General features: G+C 42.2%; 1 long non-coding RNA gene across 1 annotated transcript in view; it reads right to left on the reverse strand.

The window, feature by feature from the left end:
- Positions 1-91: 91 nt before the first annotated feature.
- Positions 92-16,366, reverse strand: part of LOC143996562 (uncharacterized) — a 37,908-nt gene continuing 21,633 nt past the window's right edge. The window contains exons 2-3 of the long non-coding RNA XR_013277570.1: positions 3,223-3,294; positions 92-429 (exon numbers count right to left, since the gene is read on the reverse strand). This is a non-coding gene — a long non-coding RNA (uncharacterized LOC143996562). The remainder of the gene's footprint in view (positions 430-3,222; positions 3,295-16,366) is intronic.

Raw genomic sequence — 16,366 nt, forward strand, 5'->3', positions numbered from 1 at the left:
ATTTCATTTGCTTTTAACATTCGATCTTCAAACTCATAGACTCCCAAATGAAAACCACATTCACTGCTAGAATTTTTATTTTATTTTATTTTTTTTAGAACATTTTTTCATCCTACTCTTTTAAATCAAGAAAAAGGAATCCCCCTTCAATGGGACTTTGTAGGCAACAAACACACATATGATTTCAGGAAATAGAATTTATTGAATGTACATAAAATCATTCGATCATGTGATGACCAGTGTTAAAAGGACATAGAAAAATACTACACAAGTATGCAAAGCAGCATAGACAAAACAAAAACAAGTTACATGGTATGTATGACAAAAAAGGTTGTATATAGTGATCTCCGGTATCCGACGCGTTTCTAGTTCAAGCCCCTTCGTCAGGGGTATTAAGTAAGAGTATATATGGGCATAATTTTGTATTTTCTACAAAAAATTGAAAAAGACATATTAAAATGGTACAAAAAATGGATATTCTTGACAGCCATATTGGACGGATGAACAGCAACGTTTATGAGAAGCACCTACCATGTGAAAAGTTCCACCATATAACAAAATGGATGAAGCACTGCCAGCGGGGGTGCCGGTAGACGCCAGACCTTGGCATCAATGTTACACAATCATGTTATGAGAACAGGAATTTACCTAATTCAATTTGCCTAGTTATCACAGGGAGTCAGATATGGCGAATTGCCAAACTAGCAATAAAAAAGAAAAATTATTTAAAATAATAAACTCACAAAAAATATGAAGAAAGAAGGTCCCTAAAAGCATTCCATTGCAAAACAAGAGAGGTATTTCCAAGAGGGGAATACATAAGACCCCTTCTACTCTTTTAAACGGGCAGTCAAAAACAAACATCAATTTGACCTCACTAATGATTAGAAAATCGAGCAAACTTTCCAAAAACTCCGTTTTTTTAACAAATCTCTATCATTGTATGGCTAATTTAAATCCTTTAACAGAATTACAATTCTTATGGCCAGTAAAAAATGTACATATACAGTGGGGGTTATTTACTAAAGGCAAATCCACTTTGCACTACAAGTGCCATTGGAAGTAAAGTCGCTGCAGATCCGAGGGAGGCATACAAGGAAAATAAAAAACAGCATTTTAGCTTGCACATGATTGGATGATAAAATCAGCAGAGCTTCCCCTCATTTCAGATCTACCCCTCAGATTTACAGCGACTGCACTTCCAAGTGCACTTTCAGTGCAATTTCAAGCGCACTTTACACTTGTAATGTGAAATTGTAGTGCAAAGTGCATTTACCTTTTATAAATAACCCCCACTATGTGTATCCGGATGCCTGCCTTTAGTTCTGCTTCAAAAAAAGGCTACAATTAGTGAAAATATCAAAACAGCAGCCTTTTCATGGTATTCTGGAAAAAAATATTTCCTCAAAAAAGGAGGAAACCTATACTATTATAAATAACAATGCTAAACGTAGTTTTGGGCGTAGTGCACGTTTCCATCTTTGCTGCATGTATACAAGACTACTATAACTTCCTGTGACCATTTTCCCTATAATGGTATGAGAAACAAAGGATATCCTGTTTTGTTTCCTTAACCATTACCTGATTCCAGACACATCCTTATAGCACATCTAAACCTTTAAAATGACTAAAATAACAACAAAATATAGATTGTTTTAGTGCATGTGCCTATTTTAGAATTGTTCTAGTTTACATGTAGTAAAAGCAAAAAATTGATAAGTTTCTTCTATGAAGTAATGCAAACAGATGTAATATTGATACTGTTAGGCCTCATTCACACAAGCTGTGCAGAGGGCCTAATTCATGCACCCGGGGAGTGATAAGTGGTCCAGCCAGCCTGTAAAAATCAATGATATGCTGAGAGATGTGGTGATCTTCCTTTACCCCCTGAGTGTGCATCCATTCATGTGTGACTGTAAACACTGGGATATGCGGGAAGATCCGTGCAGACATTACATCTCCTAGCTTGTCATTCATTTTTACAGGCTGGTTGCATGTGTCTCAACATACAAAATCCCATGAATTTCATTTGTGCAGGTTGACACCTGCGCATAAAATCACCTAAAAATGTAAGCTTGTTGTTCAAAAAAGCACATGAGCTCCTCTTAAGCTGCAAGCTTTAAGAGTTTTGACCCCAATAGACTTCAATGAGAGCGAAAAACAAGTGTAGGAAAATATGCAAAACAAACAGGCTAAAAATTATTTTAAAAAATACTCCAGTGTAAGTTGCCAGCAAAAAACATCCTTACATGTGCTAAATTAATGTAAGGGGCTCCAAAACAACCAAAGGCATGCAGCTCAAGTGTAAATGTAGCTTTAAAGGAGAACTAAAGTCCACAGATAACTTATTTTCCAGAGACGCAACCATTGGATTCCTTAGCTGCTGCCATCTACTCCCTGGACTTGATCTCGATTTTTGTTTTTTTTGCCTCTTGATTGGCTGGCAGGAATGACAAGACTCCCACATATGCGCATTGGATCACTCTTCCCAGCACACTGGCACTGTGCTGAGAATGTATGCTGAGCTGCGTATGCACCAAAAGAACATTGGAAACAGGCAGGTAAGTTTGTTTTATTGCAGAAGAGACATAGAGGGAGTTATTTACTAAAGGCAAATCCACTTTGCACTACAAGTGCAAACTACAATTGCAAAGTGCACTTGAATTTGCACTGAAAGTGCACTTGGAAGTGTAGTTGCTGTAGATCCGAGGGACATATGCAAGGGAAAAAAAAAATGCATTTTGGCTTGCATTGGATGATAAAATCAGCAGAGCTTACCCTAATTTCAGATCTACCCCTCAGATTTACAGAGACTGCACTTCCAAGTTCACTTTCAGTGCAATTTCAAGTGCACTTTACACTTGAAGTTTGCACTTGTAGTGCAAAGTGAATTTACCTTTCGTAAATAACCCCCAGAATGTCTCTTCTGCAATTAAAAGCTGCCTGCTTGTAACTTTTGTTGATAAAGTTCTACTTTAAAGAGAAATATCTCATTTCCAGTCCAGTCACTTTGCCTAGGCTGAGATCAGTCTGCTGCCACTCGTTAGAAAAAAAAAACATTTGCTTACTGCTCAGTCCCCTTTTTTGATGATCAGACTGCAACACTGCAACTTTGTAGAAAGTCATAAAGTGAGAATCTACAGCAGGGGGCTGATCGCTGTCAGACATTTGTTAACACTGTCAAGAATGACATAGGCATCAGGATTTACATAATTGTGTTACCTTTGAGCAGCTCAGTCAAAGAAATTGGATCTTGACCATGGATGAAGCCTAAACAAACATGGCTCAATTTTCCTGGAAAGAAAATGAGATGAAGGTCATTGGGAGTACTGTGATCTCTAAGAGAGGTAATAAATACATGCAAGTGGTAAAAATACATGTTTCTTAGCATGCATGCATTGCAATGTCTAGCAGGTTATATTTTACTGCCTGTGTCCCACTGGTGGCAACTGAAAAAAAAAATGGAAAGCTTTCCAAAGTGAACAAATTCCCAGCTGGAAGAAATGTGACCTGAAATGATGTCCCTATTAGAGGATTTCCCATGCCCCCACTGACCCAATGGCTCTAATATGCATTCTTACATACTGTAAAGTTCACGGACTAGGCTTTCTTTTCAATGCATGAGTTATGAAGTTTCTTGAGAATCTTTAAATGTGTAATGCATTTGCTGTAAAGAATAGTCTTTAAAATGGGATTCTATACCATCACTCCCAATGTGGCAGGGCTGGCAATGTACATATGAAATTACTGATCTTGCTGTTAGCCCTTGTACACACGGTTGGACATTCCGACGGAAAATGTCCGATCGGACCGTGGTGTCGGATAATCCGACCGTGTGTGGGCTCCATCAGACTGTTTCCGTCGGAATAGCAGACCGACAAAGTTTTAGAGCTGGGCTATAAAATTTTCCAGACAAAGTGCCACGCATGCTCAGATCAAATTACGAGACCAAAGCTATTGGCTACTAGCCTCAGCGTAGTCCCGTCGTAACGAAATAATGCCAACGTAACCGGCACTCCCAGAGGAGCGATGTCTGTGCTGATCTTTGAAAAGTAGAAACTGTACACACTGTATTATATACTATGTACACCACCTGCACTGTATTGTATACTGTGTACACCACCAGAAGTGTAGTAGAAACTGTACACACTATATTAGATACTGAAGTGTATTAGTAACAGTACACCACCGAATGCACTGTAGATATAGGCTACACTGCAGATGCAGAGTATATATATATATATATATATATATATATATATATATATATATATATATATATATACCACCTGAAGTGTATTAGAAACAGTACTCCACTGAATGCACTGTATATTTAGGCTACACTGGATGCAGAGTATACAGTTGTGCTCATAATTTTACATACCCTGGCAGAATTTATGATTTCTTGGCCATTTTTCAGAGAATATGAACGATAACACAAAATGTTTTCTTTCACTCATGGTTAGTGTTTGCCTGAAGCCATTTATTATCAATTAACTGTGTTTAGTCATTTTAAATCATAATGATAACAGAAACTACCCAAATTACCCTGATCAAAAGTTTACATATCCTGGTGATGTTGGCCTGATAACATGCACACAAGTTGACACAAAGGGGTCTAAATGGCTATTGTCATCCTCCCCTGTGATGTGTTTGCTTGTAATTAGTGTGTGTGCATAAAAGGACAATGAGTTTCTGGACTCCTGACAAACCCTTGCATCTTTCATCCAGTGCTGCACTGACAATTCTGAATTATGAGTTATGGGGAAAGCAAAAGAATTGTCAAAGGATCTGCAGAAAAGGTAGTTGAACTGTATAAAACAGGAAAAGGATATAAAAAGATATCCAAGAGCCAAGGAATTGAGAATGGCAATCAGCAGTGTTCAAAGTCTAATCAAGAAGTGGAAAATTAAGGGTTCTGTCGAAATCAAACCACGGTCAGGTAGACCAACTAAGATGTCAGCCACAATGGCTACACTGGATGCAGAATATATATATATATATATATATATATATATATATTGTGACATTGGGGTGATTAGCTCAATTGGTAGATGCATTTTTTAGTCCACATCAGTCAGGCGTGTATGGTTAAGGGCCTGGTAGCCCACGTTTATTAGAAGAAAACAAAATATTAGTCCATCCAGTAATCCCACGCAGGGGTCCAAGCTTAAATTAAATACAGCAAAATCAGAACGAAAATGCTAGCCCACCTGGCTACTCTTCAGCAGTACTGCTGCTATAGGTACTTGCCCCGTCCAACAAACTGCTTGGACGCACACAGCTTCCAACCCTTCGACACACAGCACACGGCTCCTTGGACGCACACAGCTTCAAGTCCTTCACACAGCTTTGGACATGCACAGCTTCAAGCAGCAAGCTGCTCACACACCACCATCCTACACAAATCCCCTCCTTATATGGGTTGTGTGCAGCTGGGCACACACCCTGCTCGCTAGCCTCAAGACCCGGACACAAGGTTGGAGATCCCGTCCCACCCATAACTCTCAGGGATCTCCAAACTACAGAATCCCATCTGGAGCTAGCAAAACCTGGAGAAAACTGACAGAGCAGTTTTCTCCATTTAAACTCTACACTCTGTAGTCCTGCAGTCCGCAGATATGCAAACTCTGTGTCTCCTTTACCTCTAATTTCATAGGGACAGAGCCTCGCTCTGTCACAATATATATATATATATATATATATATATATATATATATATATATATACACACACACACACATATATATATATATATATATATATATATATGTATATACTAGACTGACTGTTTATATATATCAAACACACTGCCACTAGCTGAATAACCTGCCTGCTTAAAGCGGGAGTAAACCCGCTGACGTTTTTTTTTGTTTTTTTTTTATGACCTGCAAGGGAAAAGTCATAATGAGCTAGTATGCACCGCATACTAGCTCACTATGAAATACTTACCTTAGAACAAGCCCCCCGACATCTCGCCCGATACACACCGAGGGAGCAGACATGTTCCCTCGGCGTGTCTTTCGGGTATCGCGGCTCCGGCGCTGTGCGCATGCACCGCTGCAGTCAGCAGCGCATTGCGAGGGGAATATCTCCTAAACTATTTAAAAGTTAGATAAAATACAACCGCTTTAATCAAACTCAAGCTATCTCTCTCTGTCCACACCAACACTATGCACGGCTGCCGTGTAAGCAGCCTGATATAGTGTGGGGCATGGACTTAGTCCCCCTGAGCCATGATTGGCCAAAGGCCCCTTGCCTTTGGCCAATTATGGCTCTCTCACCAGAGCACGCTGTGATTGGCCAAAGCATGCAGTTGCATGCTTTGGCCAATCATCATACAGCAATGCATTGCAATCTTGCATTGCATTATAGGGGCGTTCCACGGCACTCAAATTTCCCACGAACGCCCCATAATGTTCGCTGTTCTGCGACTGGGCGAACTCCCGATGTTCGAGTCAAACATCGGGCTCATCCCTATTGTTCGGGGAAAATTAAGTGATTATCTTGAATAAAGATTTGATGATGTCCCATCCTCTGGAACTCCCTGCCCCAGTCTGTCCGATCAGCCCCTACCCTGTCCACCTTTAGGAGTTCCCTGAAAACTCATTTAATCAGGGAAGCCTATCCCACACCCACCTAAGAGCCGGTTCACACAGCGGGCGAGGCGACACGACTCGCCTCGCCTCGCTCTCGCAAGTCGCCCCCGTTCTGTACAATGGAACCGTTCTGAGAGGAGCGACTCGAGTCGCTCCGACTCAGAAAAAAGGTTCCTGTACTACTTTTGGGCGACCTCGGGGCGACTTGCATTGACTTCTATACAGAAGTCATCTGCAAGTTGCCGCTGAGGTCGCGGCAGGTCGCGGCGAGGCAAGTCGGAGTCGCCTCCCCTCGCCTGCAGTGTGAACCAGCCCTAAGCCACCCCCATCATTCTCTGCAGCTATTACCTTTTGTACCACCACCCCCTCCCTTTAGAATGTAAGCTCTACCAGCAGGGCCTCCTGTACCTTTTGTATTGTACTGTAATTGTGTTGTCCCCCCTATACATTGTAAAGCACTGTGTAAACTGTTGGCACTATATAAATCGTGAATAATAATAATAATAATAATGTTGGATAATCACTGAGAAATTGAATAAAAGAAAGAATATAAAAACAAACAAAAAAAAACAAAGATGGTAGCTCTATTACCATTTGGAAGAATGGTGTTCTCTCTTAATCCATAAAGTGGTTATAAACCTCAGACATGAAGTATAAACAAAGCATATCCTTCTATAGTGTGAATTTGTCTCAATCCAGAGCACTAATGCCGCGTAAAACACAATCGGAATTCTGGTCGCAAAAAGTTCTGATGGTTTTCCCGACGGAATTTCGATGGGATTTCGCTCAAGCGGTCTTGCATACACACAGTCACACCAAATTCCTACCGCCAAGAATGCGGTGACGTACAACACATACGACGGGACTAGAAAAAGGAAGTTCAATACCCACTAGCCAATAACATCCATCTTATAGTTGAATCTGAGCATGCGTGAGTTTTTGCGCTTCGGAATTGCATACACACGATCAGAATTTCAGATAGAAAGTTTTTCCGTCTGAAAAATTGAGAACCTGCTCTCAAATTTTTAATGGCGAGAATTCGGCCAGCTAAATTCCAATGGAGCATACACACGATCGCATTTTCCCATGAAAAGCTCTCATCGTCTTTTGCTGCCCGAAATTCAGATCGTGTGTACGTGGCATAAGTGTAATTTCTGTCTACTGCTTTGTTATTCTGCTATCAGCATGAATCACTTCTGACACATTTTCCTGACACCTAACAAGAGAAAAATGGTGACAGGGAGGGAGCTCCAGCAGACTGACAGCCTCATCTCTCCTCACTGAGCTCTGCAGAGTCTAACTACAGCTCTCCCCCCTTTTTTTTCTGAACTCTCAGACAAGCTTATACAGGTGCATCTCATAAAATTAGAATATCATCAATTTATTTCAGTAATTCAATTCAAAAAGTGAAGACCAGGTTGTTTTGATAGCAGCTTTCAGCTTGTCTGCATTGTTGTGTCTGGTGTCTCTCATCTTCCTCTTGATAATACCCCACAGATTCTCTATGGGGTTTAGGTCAGGCGAGTTTGCTGGCCAATCAAGTACAGTGATACCATGATCAATTGGTACTTTTGGCAGTGTGGGCAGGTGCCAAGTCCTGCTGGAAAATGAAATCAGCACCTCTATAAAGCTGGTCAGCAGAGGGAAGCATGAAGTGTTCTAGAAATTCTTGGTAGAGGGCTCCAATGTGACGAGGGCTTAGTGCTGGTTCACACTAATGCAATGCGGGAACCAGCGCGATTTCAGTGCATTCCCACATCGTATAGGACTTACAGCCAGTTCACACTGCCCAATGTGAACCGCTAAGGGTGTCAATAGAAAGTTAATGACACCCTCAGATTGGTTTCGCATATCGCAGTGTGAACTGTCAAATGGTGCAGGAATCAGATCGCTTGAGTGTGAACACCCATGGGATCTGATTCCAGTGGGGACCAAAAAAAAAGGGTCCTGCGCAATTTTGGTGCGAATGCAATGCAAATTCAGCCATACAATCTGTATGGCTGAATTTGTATCAGACAGACATCGCATGTGATTTGCACAGCAGTGCAGTGCGAATCACATGCGATGTCTAACATCACACCAGTGTGAACCCGGCCTTAAAGTAAGGCTAAAAATCACACTATCATACTGGAAAAGTCAAATAATGAATTTCTAAATATGAGGTTGACAAGTAAACCAGGTTAATTTAGTCATCTTACTTTAACCACTTAAGGTCTGGAAGGATTTTAATGACTAGGCCATTTTTTTTGCGATATGGCATTGCGTCGATTTAACTGACAATTGCGCTTTCCTGCGATGTTGTACCCAAATACAATTTATGTCCGTTTTTTTCCCACACATAGAGCTTTCTTTTGGTGGTATTTCATTTCATGGTGGTATATAAACAAAAAAAAGAGCGAAAACTATTTTCTATTTGTTATAATAACTATCCCCCCCCAAAAAAGTAAAGAAACACATTTCTTCCTCAGTTTAGGCCAATATGTTTTCTGCTACATATTTTTGGTAAAAAAAATCACAGTAAGTGTATATTGATTGGTTTGCGCAAAAGTTATAGTGTCTACAAACTATGGAATAGATTTATGTCATTTTTATTATTATTATTATTATTTTACTAGTAATGGTGGTGATCTGCAATTTTTAGCAGGACTGCGACATTGCGGCAGACAGATGGGACACTTATGACACTTTTTTTGGGACCATTGACACTTATACAGCGATCAGAGCTAAAAATAGCCACTGCTTACTGTAAAAATGTCATTGGCAGGGAAGGAGTCAACACTAGAGGGCGATCAAGAGGTTAAGTGTGTTCAATCGGAGGTGTTGCTAACTGTATGGGGGCTGGGCTGACTAGAGGAGGAGAGAGATCATGGTTCCTAATCACTAGGAACAGGCGAACATGAGTTACTTTGGGCCTCTTGGCTGCTTCTCTGATTAATGCTCTCCTTGCCCGGGCTGTCAATTTAGGTGGCTGGCCATGTCTTGGTAGGATTGCAGTTGTGTAATACGCTTTCCATTTTCAAATGATGGATTAAATAGTGCTTTATGAGATGGTCAACCTCCTGGCTCTCAGCTAACAGGTCACCATCAGCTCCACACCCAAGTATAACCATATTACTCTTACCCATGGTCCTCCTGCCTTCTATATTACAAGGACAACATGCAACACACAACTTTAGTCCAGTGATGTTCACAAGAGCCTTGGCTGGATGGGGAATCTCTCTTCATTGACTGAGACAGCTGAGTCCATTGGCTCCCTCTGCTGTCAATCACAGCCAGTAAGCCAATAAGGAGAGAGCGGGAGCGGGGCCGAGACATGGCTCTATGTGTCTTATAGACGCATAGAACAGTGGCTTGGGGGCAAGAAAGCAGCAGTGTCCCCACAGCAAGCAGCTTTCTCTGGGGGCACTGCTCGATGGGGAGAAGCCTGGAGCGCTAGCAATGACCCGAAAAGAAGAGGATCCGGGCTGCTGCATGCAAAACCACTGCATAGAGCAGGTAAGTATAACACATTTGGTATTTTAGAAAAAAAAACAAAGCTTTAGTATTACTTTACTTCACAAACATAAACCTTCTATTGCTGTCAACCTCCTACAAAAAACGTTTTTTTTTTAGCTGCTGTGACCTGATTTCCTGTTAGTGGGTGGATATGCACATTCTTCATGATCCCGTAGGAACATATCCACCCTCTCTTGCTTGCTCACACAGATGGACTAGGGACTAAAAATCCTAAAAACATCTAAAATCATGTTGGCGCTGCTCCCAGTATGGAGCTTATGCATAACTCCCTACTGTCCCTGATTTTGAGGGACTGTCCCTGATTTGGAGCAATGTCCCTCTGTCCATCTTTCTTCCTCTTTTGTCCCTCATTTTGGTCTGATCTATATAGTTGTATAGAAAATGCACTTTTTATGTTTCAAAAAGTGTTTCCCAGTGCTAAACCTTTCATCCAAATTCTAAATTGCTGCACTTGTACATTCCAAAAGCCAATATAAAGAAATAATAGTGGTAAAAAAAAGCCCTTGTGGATTTAATTAACCTTAACTTTTGGTTAATTCTCCTTTAAGGGGGTGTATCCTATGCCTACATACATTTGCGAGTAGGTGTCCCTCATTCTCATCTCACAATGTTGGGTGGTATGCCAATGACAACTTGTGAGCTGAGTGTCAGTAGTAGGGATGAGCTCAGGTGTGTTCGCATGCTCCACATGCAGAGCCCGCTAGGAACTCGGCGCTGCGCTAATCACAGGCAGTGAGACATTGCCCGATCTCTGCAGCCGCGCATTGGGGCAATGTCTCACTGCCTGTGATTAGCGCAGCGCTGCGCCGACTTCCTGGCAGGCTCTGCACGTGGAGCATGCAAACACGCCTGAGCTCATCCCTACTCCTGACACTCAGCTCACAAGTTGTAAGGCATGCGAACACGCTGGAGGTCATCCTTAGACAGGAGGTTGATACACAAACTGATTTTTGACTTGCACAATGGTTAGACAGTTCTGGTTTGTATATCTGATGATGTTGATGAATCCTGATTGTTCGGACGCATTTTTTTTTTTAAATGCTTTTGCTAATTTTTAAAGGATTGTCACTATTTTGGAATACACACCATAACCCGCAAAAAAAAAAAAAGACACATAGTTATAACACTTGCTATAGCATGGCTAAAATGTGGAATGTCGTAATGTTTTCTGCAAAATTCCCTAGCTGTGCCTTAACTTATTCTGTTAATTTATGCACTCCCTCCCCCACACTAACATATCAATGAATTAGATGAAGATTTCTAATAAAGAACACATGTATGTCACACATTCCAACGCTTACAAATGCTTTGTGCTGCATGGGTTTCCTGCGGGACAGCTTTTACTGTTGAATTTTCCCATGAGATTACATATCTTATGACACACAAAGTTATTTTATTTCTATGTCTTGACATGTAAAGACTTGAGAGTAAAAATCTCTATTCAGTTAGATGTTGTTCATTAGGAGGGACGTAAAAAGGAATTAAAAGAAGCTGTATTTGAGATAATGTTTTAAATTCAAATGACACAAAAGTCTGGTTTAAAACAATATATATTCAAGTATGTATTCTTAACTCAAAAAGTACCTTCTATTGCTCTCGACATCCTTCTTTTTTTTTTCTTTTGCTATGTGATCTGATTTCCTGTTAGAGGGTCGCTACCATCACTCTCCATGGCACCTATGTATGTAGGTTGGATAAGACACTTGACTATGAAGCAGAGGGCTTGACCCTCAAAACGGGTAAAGCCTTAGGACGTTACGAGGGCTGCCTTAGGACTTTACGAGGGCTGCCTTAGGACGTTACGAGGGCTGTTTGAGGACGTTACGAGGGCTGCCTGAGGACGTTCACGGGCTGCCTGAGGACGTTACGAGGGCTGCTTTAGGACGTTACGAGGGCTGCCTTAGGAAGTTACGAGGGCTGCCTTAGGACGTTACGAGGGCTGCCTTAGGACGTTACGAGGGCTGCCTTAGGACGTTACGAGGGCTGCCTTAGGACGTTACGAGGGCTGCCTGAGGACGTTCACGGGCTGCCTGAGGACGTTACGAGGGCTGCTTTAGGACGTTACGAGAGCTGCCTTAGGACATTACGAGGGCTGCCTTAGGACGTTACGAGGGCTTCCTACACCACTGGCTGAGTACTAAGGATCTGGAGGTGGTCTCGTCTGCATCCTTGTACATGCCTATGCTTGTCATGCTTCTGCAAGTAGAGTACTTTTTACTTTTCAAAATAAAATTGCTATGTTGGTAATGCACTAAGTTGGTGCGCCCTTTGCTTTTGTGGTTTTCCTCTTCAAGGATGTTGATTGGCAGGGGCTGCATATGAATTATTCATAGATAGCACATGGCTTTGTGGAACATAAACACCAAGTCATATAGTGGCCCGACCAAAAGTTCAGGGAAGCACTGCAGAGGATAGATTGATGAGAACCTGTATATTCCTAAATTAGGATTATGGGGCATGTTATAGATACTGCTTATTAAAAATGAGGAGGTGAACTAATGCCAAATATCCTGGCTACCCCTCTGGAGCCTGCTGCACATAGCAATCGTGATGTCCTGTGTTGCCGGTGTAGCAGTCAATACACTGCAATACACAGCCCCGGAGTGAGTGACCATTATAATACTTGTAATGACAAGCTTTTGTTGTCCAACGCTTCTTTTTGGGACAGCTTACCGGAAGAATAATCCTCAGATGTGCTTCTTGTTGGTGTACGACTGTGCTGATCAGTGAATGCTTGTCATTGACAACAATATGATGGATACTTACTCCTGGGCTGTGTATGGTTATGTATAGTATAACACCACTACAGCGGCAGCATGGGACCTTACTTATGCTATCTGCAGTAGGGTCTGGGGGGTGGCCAGGATATTTGAAGTTTATGTGCATTTAAATTTTTTGTGAAAAGTTTAATTTACCCTTTAACATAAGGGGTAATGTTTGCCTGAGAATGTGATACCATTTTAACTACAATTAGCACCATCTGAGCATACTCATACAAGAGAAATACCCAATATTTCCAGTTATAGGACACATGTATCTCATATTCCCTTCCCCAAGCTTGATCTCTTCCATGGGTGGGTCTCCAAACCTGCCTTTATGTGGCCCCTGGGGTATAATTGCTTCCACTGACATGAGGCACTATTCCTCCCATTGATACACACCACTATTCCTCCCTATGACACCAATGACAGGGCACCATTCCTTCCACTGACAGTCTGACACCAACAGTGGGGTACTATTCTTCCCACTAACATGAACAGTGGGGCACTATTCTTTCCACAGATATCAACAGTGGGACACTATTTCCCCAACTGACATCAGTAGTGGGGTACTATTCTTTCCACTGACATCAACAGTGGGGCACTATTTTTTCCACTGATTCGCCGCAAGATCACTTTTATCGGCGACGGGAGAGGGGCCCCCCTCCCGCCGCGATCCGGTGCCCTCTGCCACTTACTGGCGGAGGCAATCATATCCTTCCCATGGCTGTGCATGTAGACGAGTGAGGGGAAGATGGCCGCCACCCGTCTCCATGTGAAAAACTCCAGTGAAAACGTCACTTCCGCCCATAGCTCTTAAGGGGCCATTTTTTTTTAAATGACTTTTTTTTTTTATTGCATTTTAGTGTAAATATGAGATCTGAGGTCTTTTTGAACCCAGATCTCATATTTAAGAGGTCCTGTCATGCTTTTTTTCTATTATATGGATGTTTACATTCCTTGTAATAGGAATAAAAGTGACACAATTTATTTATTTTTTAAGTTGTAAAAATAAAAAATAAAAGGTAAAATAAATAAGATTTTTTTTTTTTAAATGCGCCCCGTTCTGCCGAGCTTGCGTGCAGAAGCGAATGCATATGTAAGTAGCGCCCGTATATGAAAACGGTGTTCAAACCACACATGTGAGGTATCGCCACGATCGGTAGAGCGAGAGCAATAATTCTAGCTCAAGGCCTCTTCTGTAACTCAAAACAACCTCTAGAATTTTTAAATGTCACCTATGGAGATTATTAAGGGTAAAAGTTTGTCGCCATCTCATGAGTGGGCACAATTTTGAAGCGAGACATGCTGGGTATCAATTTACTCGGTGTAACATTATCTTTCACAATATAAAAGAAAAATTTTCTTTGTGGCTAACTTTACTGTTGTCTTATTTTTTAATTCAAAAAAGTGTATTTTTAACCACTTGCTTACTGGGCACTTAAACACCCTTCCTGCCCAGACCAATTTTCAGCTTTCGGTGCTCTCACAATTTGAATGACAATTACTCAGTCATGCAACACTGTACCCAAATGAATTTTTTGTCCTTTTTTTCCCACAAATAGAGCTTTCTTTTGGTGGTATTTGATCACCTCTGGGGTTTTTATTTTTTGCGCTATAAATGAAAAAAGACCAAAAATTTTGAAAAAAAACGCATATTTCTTTGTTTCTGTGACAGAATTATGCAAATTATTAATTTTTCTTCATAAATTTTGGCCACAATTAATACTGCTACATATCTTTGGTAAAAATAACCCAAATTAGTGGATATTATTTGGTCTTTGTGAAAGTTAGAGAGTCTACAAGCTGTGGTGCGAATCGCACAAAATTGATCACATCTGATGTACTGGTGGCCTATCTCGCTTCTTGTGACCCGAACAAATCAGGAAAAGTACAAATACCCCCCAAATGACCCCTTTTTGGAAAGTAGACATTCCAAGGTATTTAGTAAGAGGCATAGTGAGCTTTTTGATGTTGTCATTTTTTTCCCACAATTCTTTGCAAAATTAAGATTTTTCATTTTTTAATTTTTTCTCCACAAAATTGTCATTGTAATAGGTTATTTCTCTCACGTGGCATGTGTATACCACAAATGACACCCCCAAAAAATTCTGCTACTCCTCCTGAGTATTACAATACCACATGTGTGGGACTTTTTCACAGCCTGGCCACATAGAGAGGCCCAACATGCAGGGAGCGCCATCACGTGTTCTAGGAGCATAAATTACACATCTAACTTGTTGACTATTTATTACACTTTTGAAGCACCAGGACAATGACACGTGACACTGATGACAGATGGCACTGATACGTGGCAATGATGACACTTATACGTGGCACTGATGACACGTGGCACTGATGACACGTGGCACTGATGACAGATGCCACTAATATGTGGCACTGATGACAGATGCCACTAATATGTGGCACTGATGACACGTGGCACTTATACGTGGCACTGATGACACGTGGCACTAATACGTGGCACTGAAGACATGTGGCACTAATACGTGGCACTGATGACAGATGGCACTAATACGTGGCACTAATACGTGCCACCGATGACAGATGGCACTAACACATGGCACCGATGACGCGTGACACTGATGACAGATGGCACTGATTAGTGGCATTGATGACACGTGACACTGACAACAGATGGCACGTGACACTGACAGGTGGCACTGATGACAAATGGCACTGATACGTGGCACTGATGACAGATGGCACTAATACGTGGCACTGATGACAGATGGCACTATGTGGCACTGATGACAGATGGCACTGGGGACAAATGGCACTGACAACAGGTGGCACTGGGGGCAGGTGGCACTGGAGGCAGGTGGCACTGGGGGCAGGTAGCACTGGGGTGGATGGCACTGGGGGCAGGTAGCACTGGGGTGGATGGCACTGGGGTGGATGGCACTGCTGGGGGCGGATGGCACTGCTGGGGGCGGATGGCACTGCTGGGGGAGGATGGCACTGCTGGGGGAGGATGGCACTTTTTTTTTTTTTACTTGAGGCAGAACGGCTGCCGCTGCAGCCGTTCATCTCTCCCCTCTCACACTGTCTGTGGGAGGAGGGAGAGCGGCGCTGAGAGATGATCTCATATGTTTACATATGAGATCATCTCCCATTGGACACGCCGATCATGCTGTAAACGGCCGCTGTGATTGGCCGTTTACAGCGATCTATGTTTGCCTGTCCCCGGGGGACACGGCGAACACAGAACTTCCGTGATGCGCGCCCGCGGCGGCGCGCATTGCGGAAGTAAACATCAGGACGTCCAGGGACGACCACCCGGACGAACGCGCCTGCTCTACGGCCGTCATTCGGCTATAGGGCGGGCGCGAGGTGGTTAAAAAAACAAGTGCACTTGTAAGGCCGCTACGTAAACACGGTGTGGCAGAAAGTATTGCAACAACCGCCATTTTATTCTCTAGGGTGTTAGAAAACAAATGTAGAATGTTTGGGGGTTCAAAGTAATTTTCT

The sequence above is a fragment of the Lithobates pipiens genome, unplaced genomic scaffold (genome assembly GCF_037356315.1).
Source record: "Lithobates pipiens isolate NorthernLeopardFrog02 unplaced genomic scaffold, aLitPip1_a1.2 Scaffold_19, whole genome shotgun sequence".
In the NCBI taxonomy this organism is placed as follows: domain Eukaryota; kingdom Metazoa; phylum Chordata; class Amphibia; order Anura; family Ranidae; genus Lithobates; species Lithobates pipiens.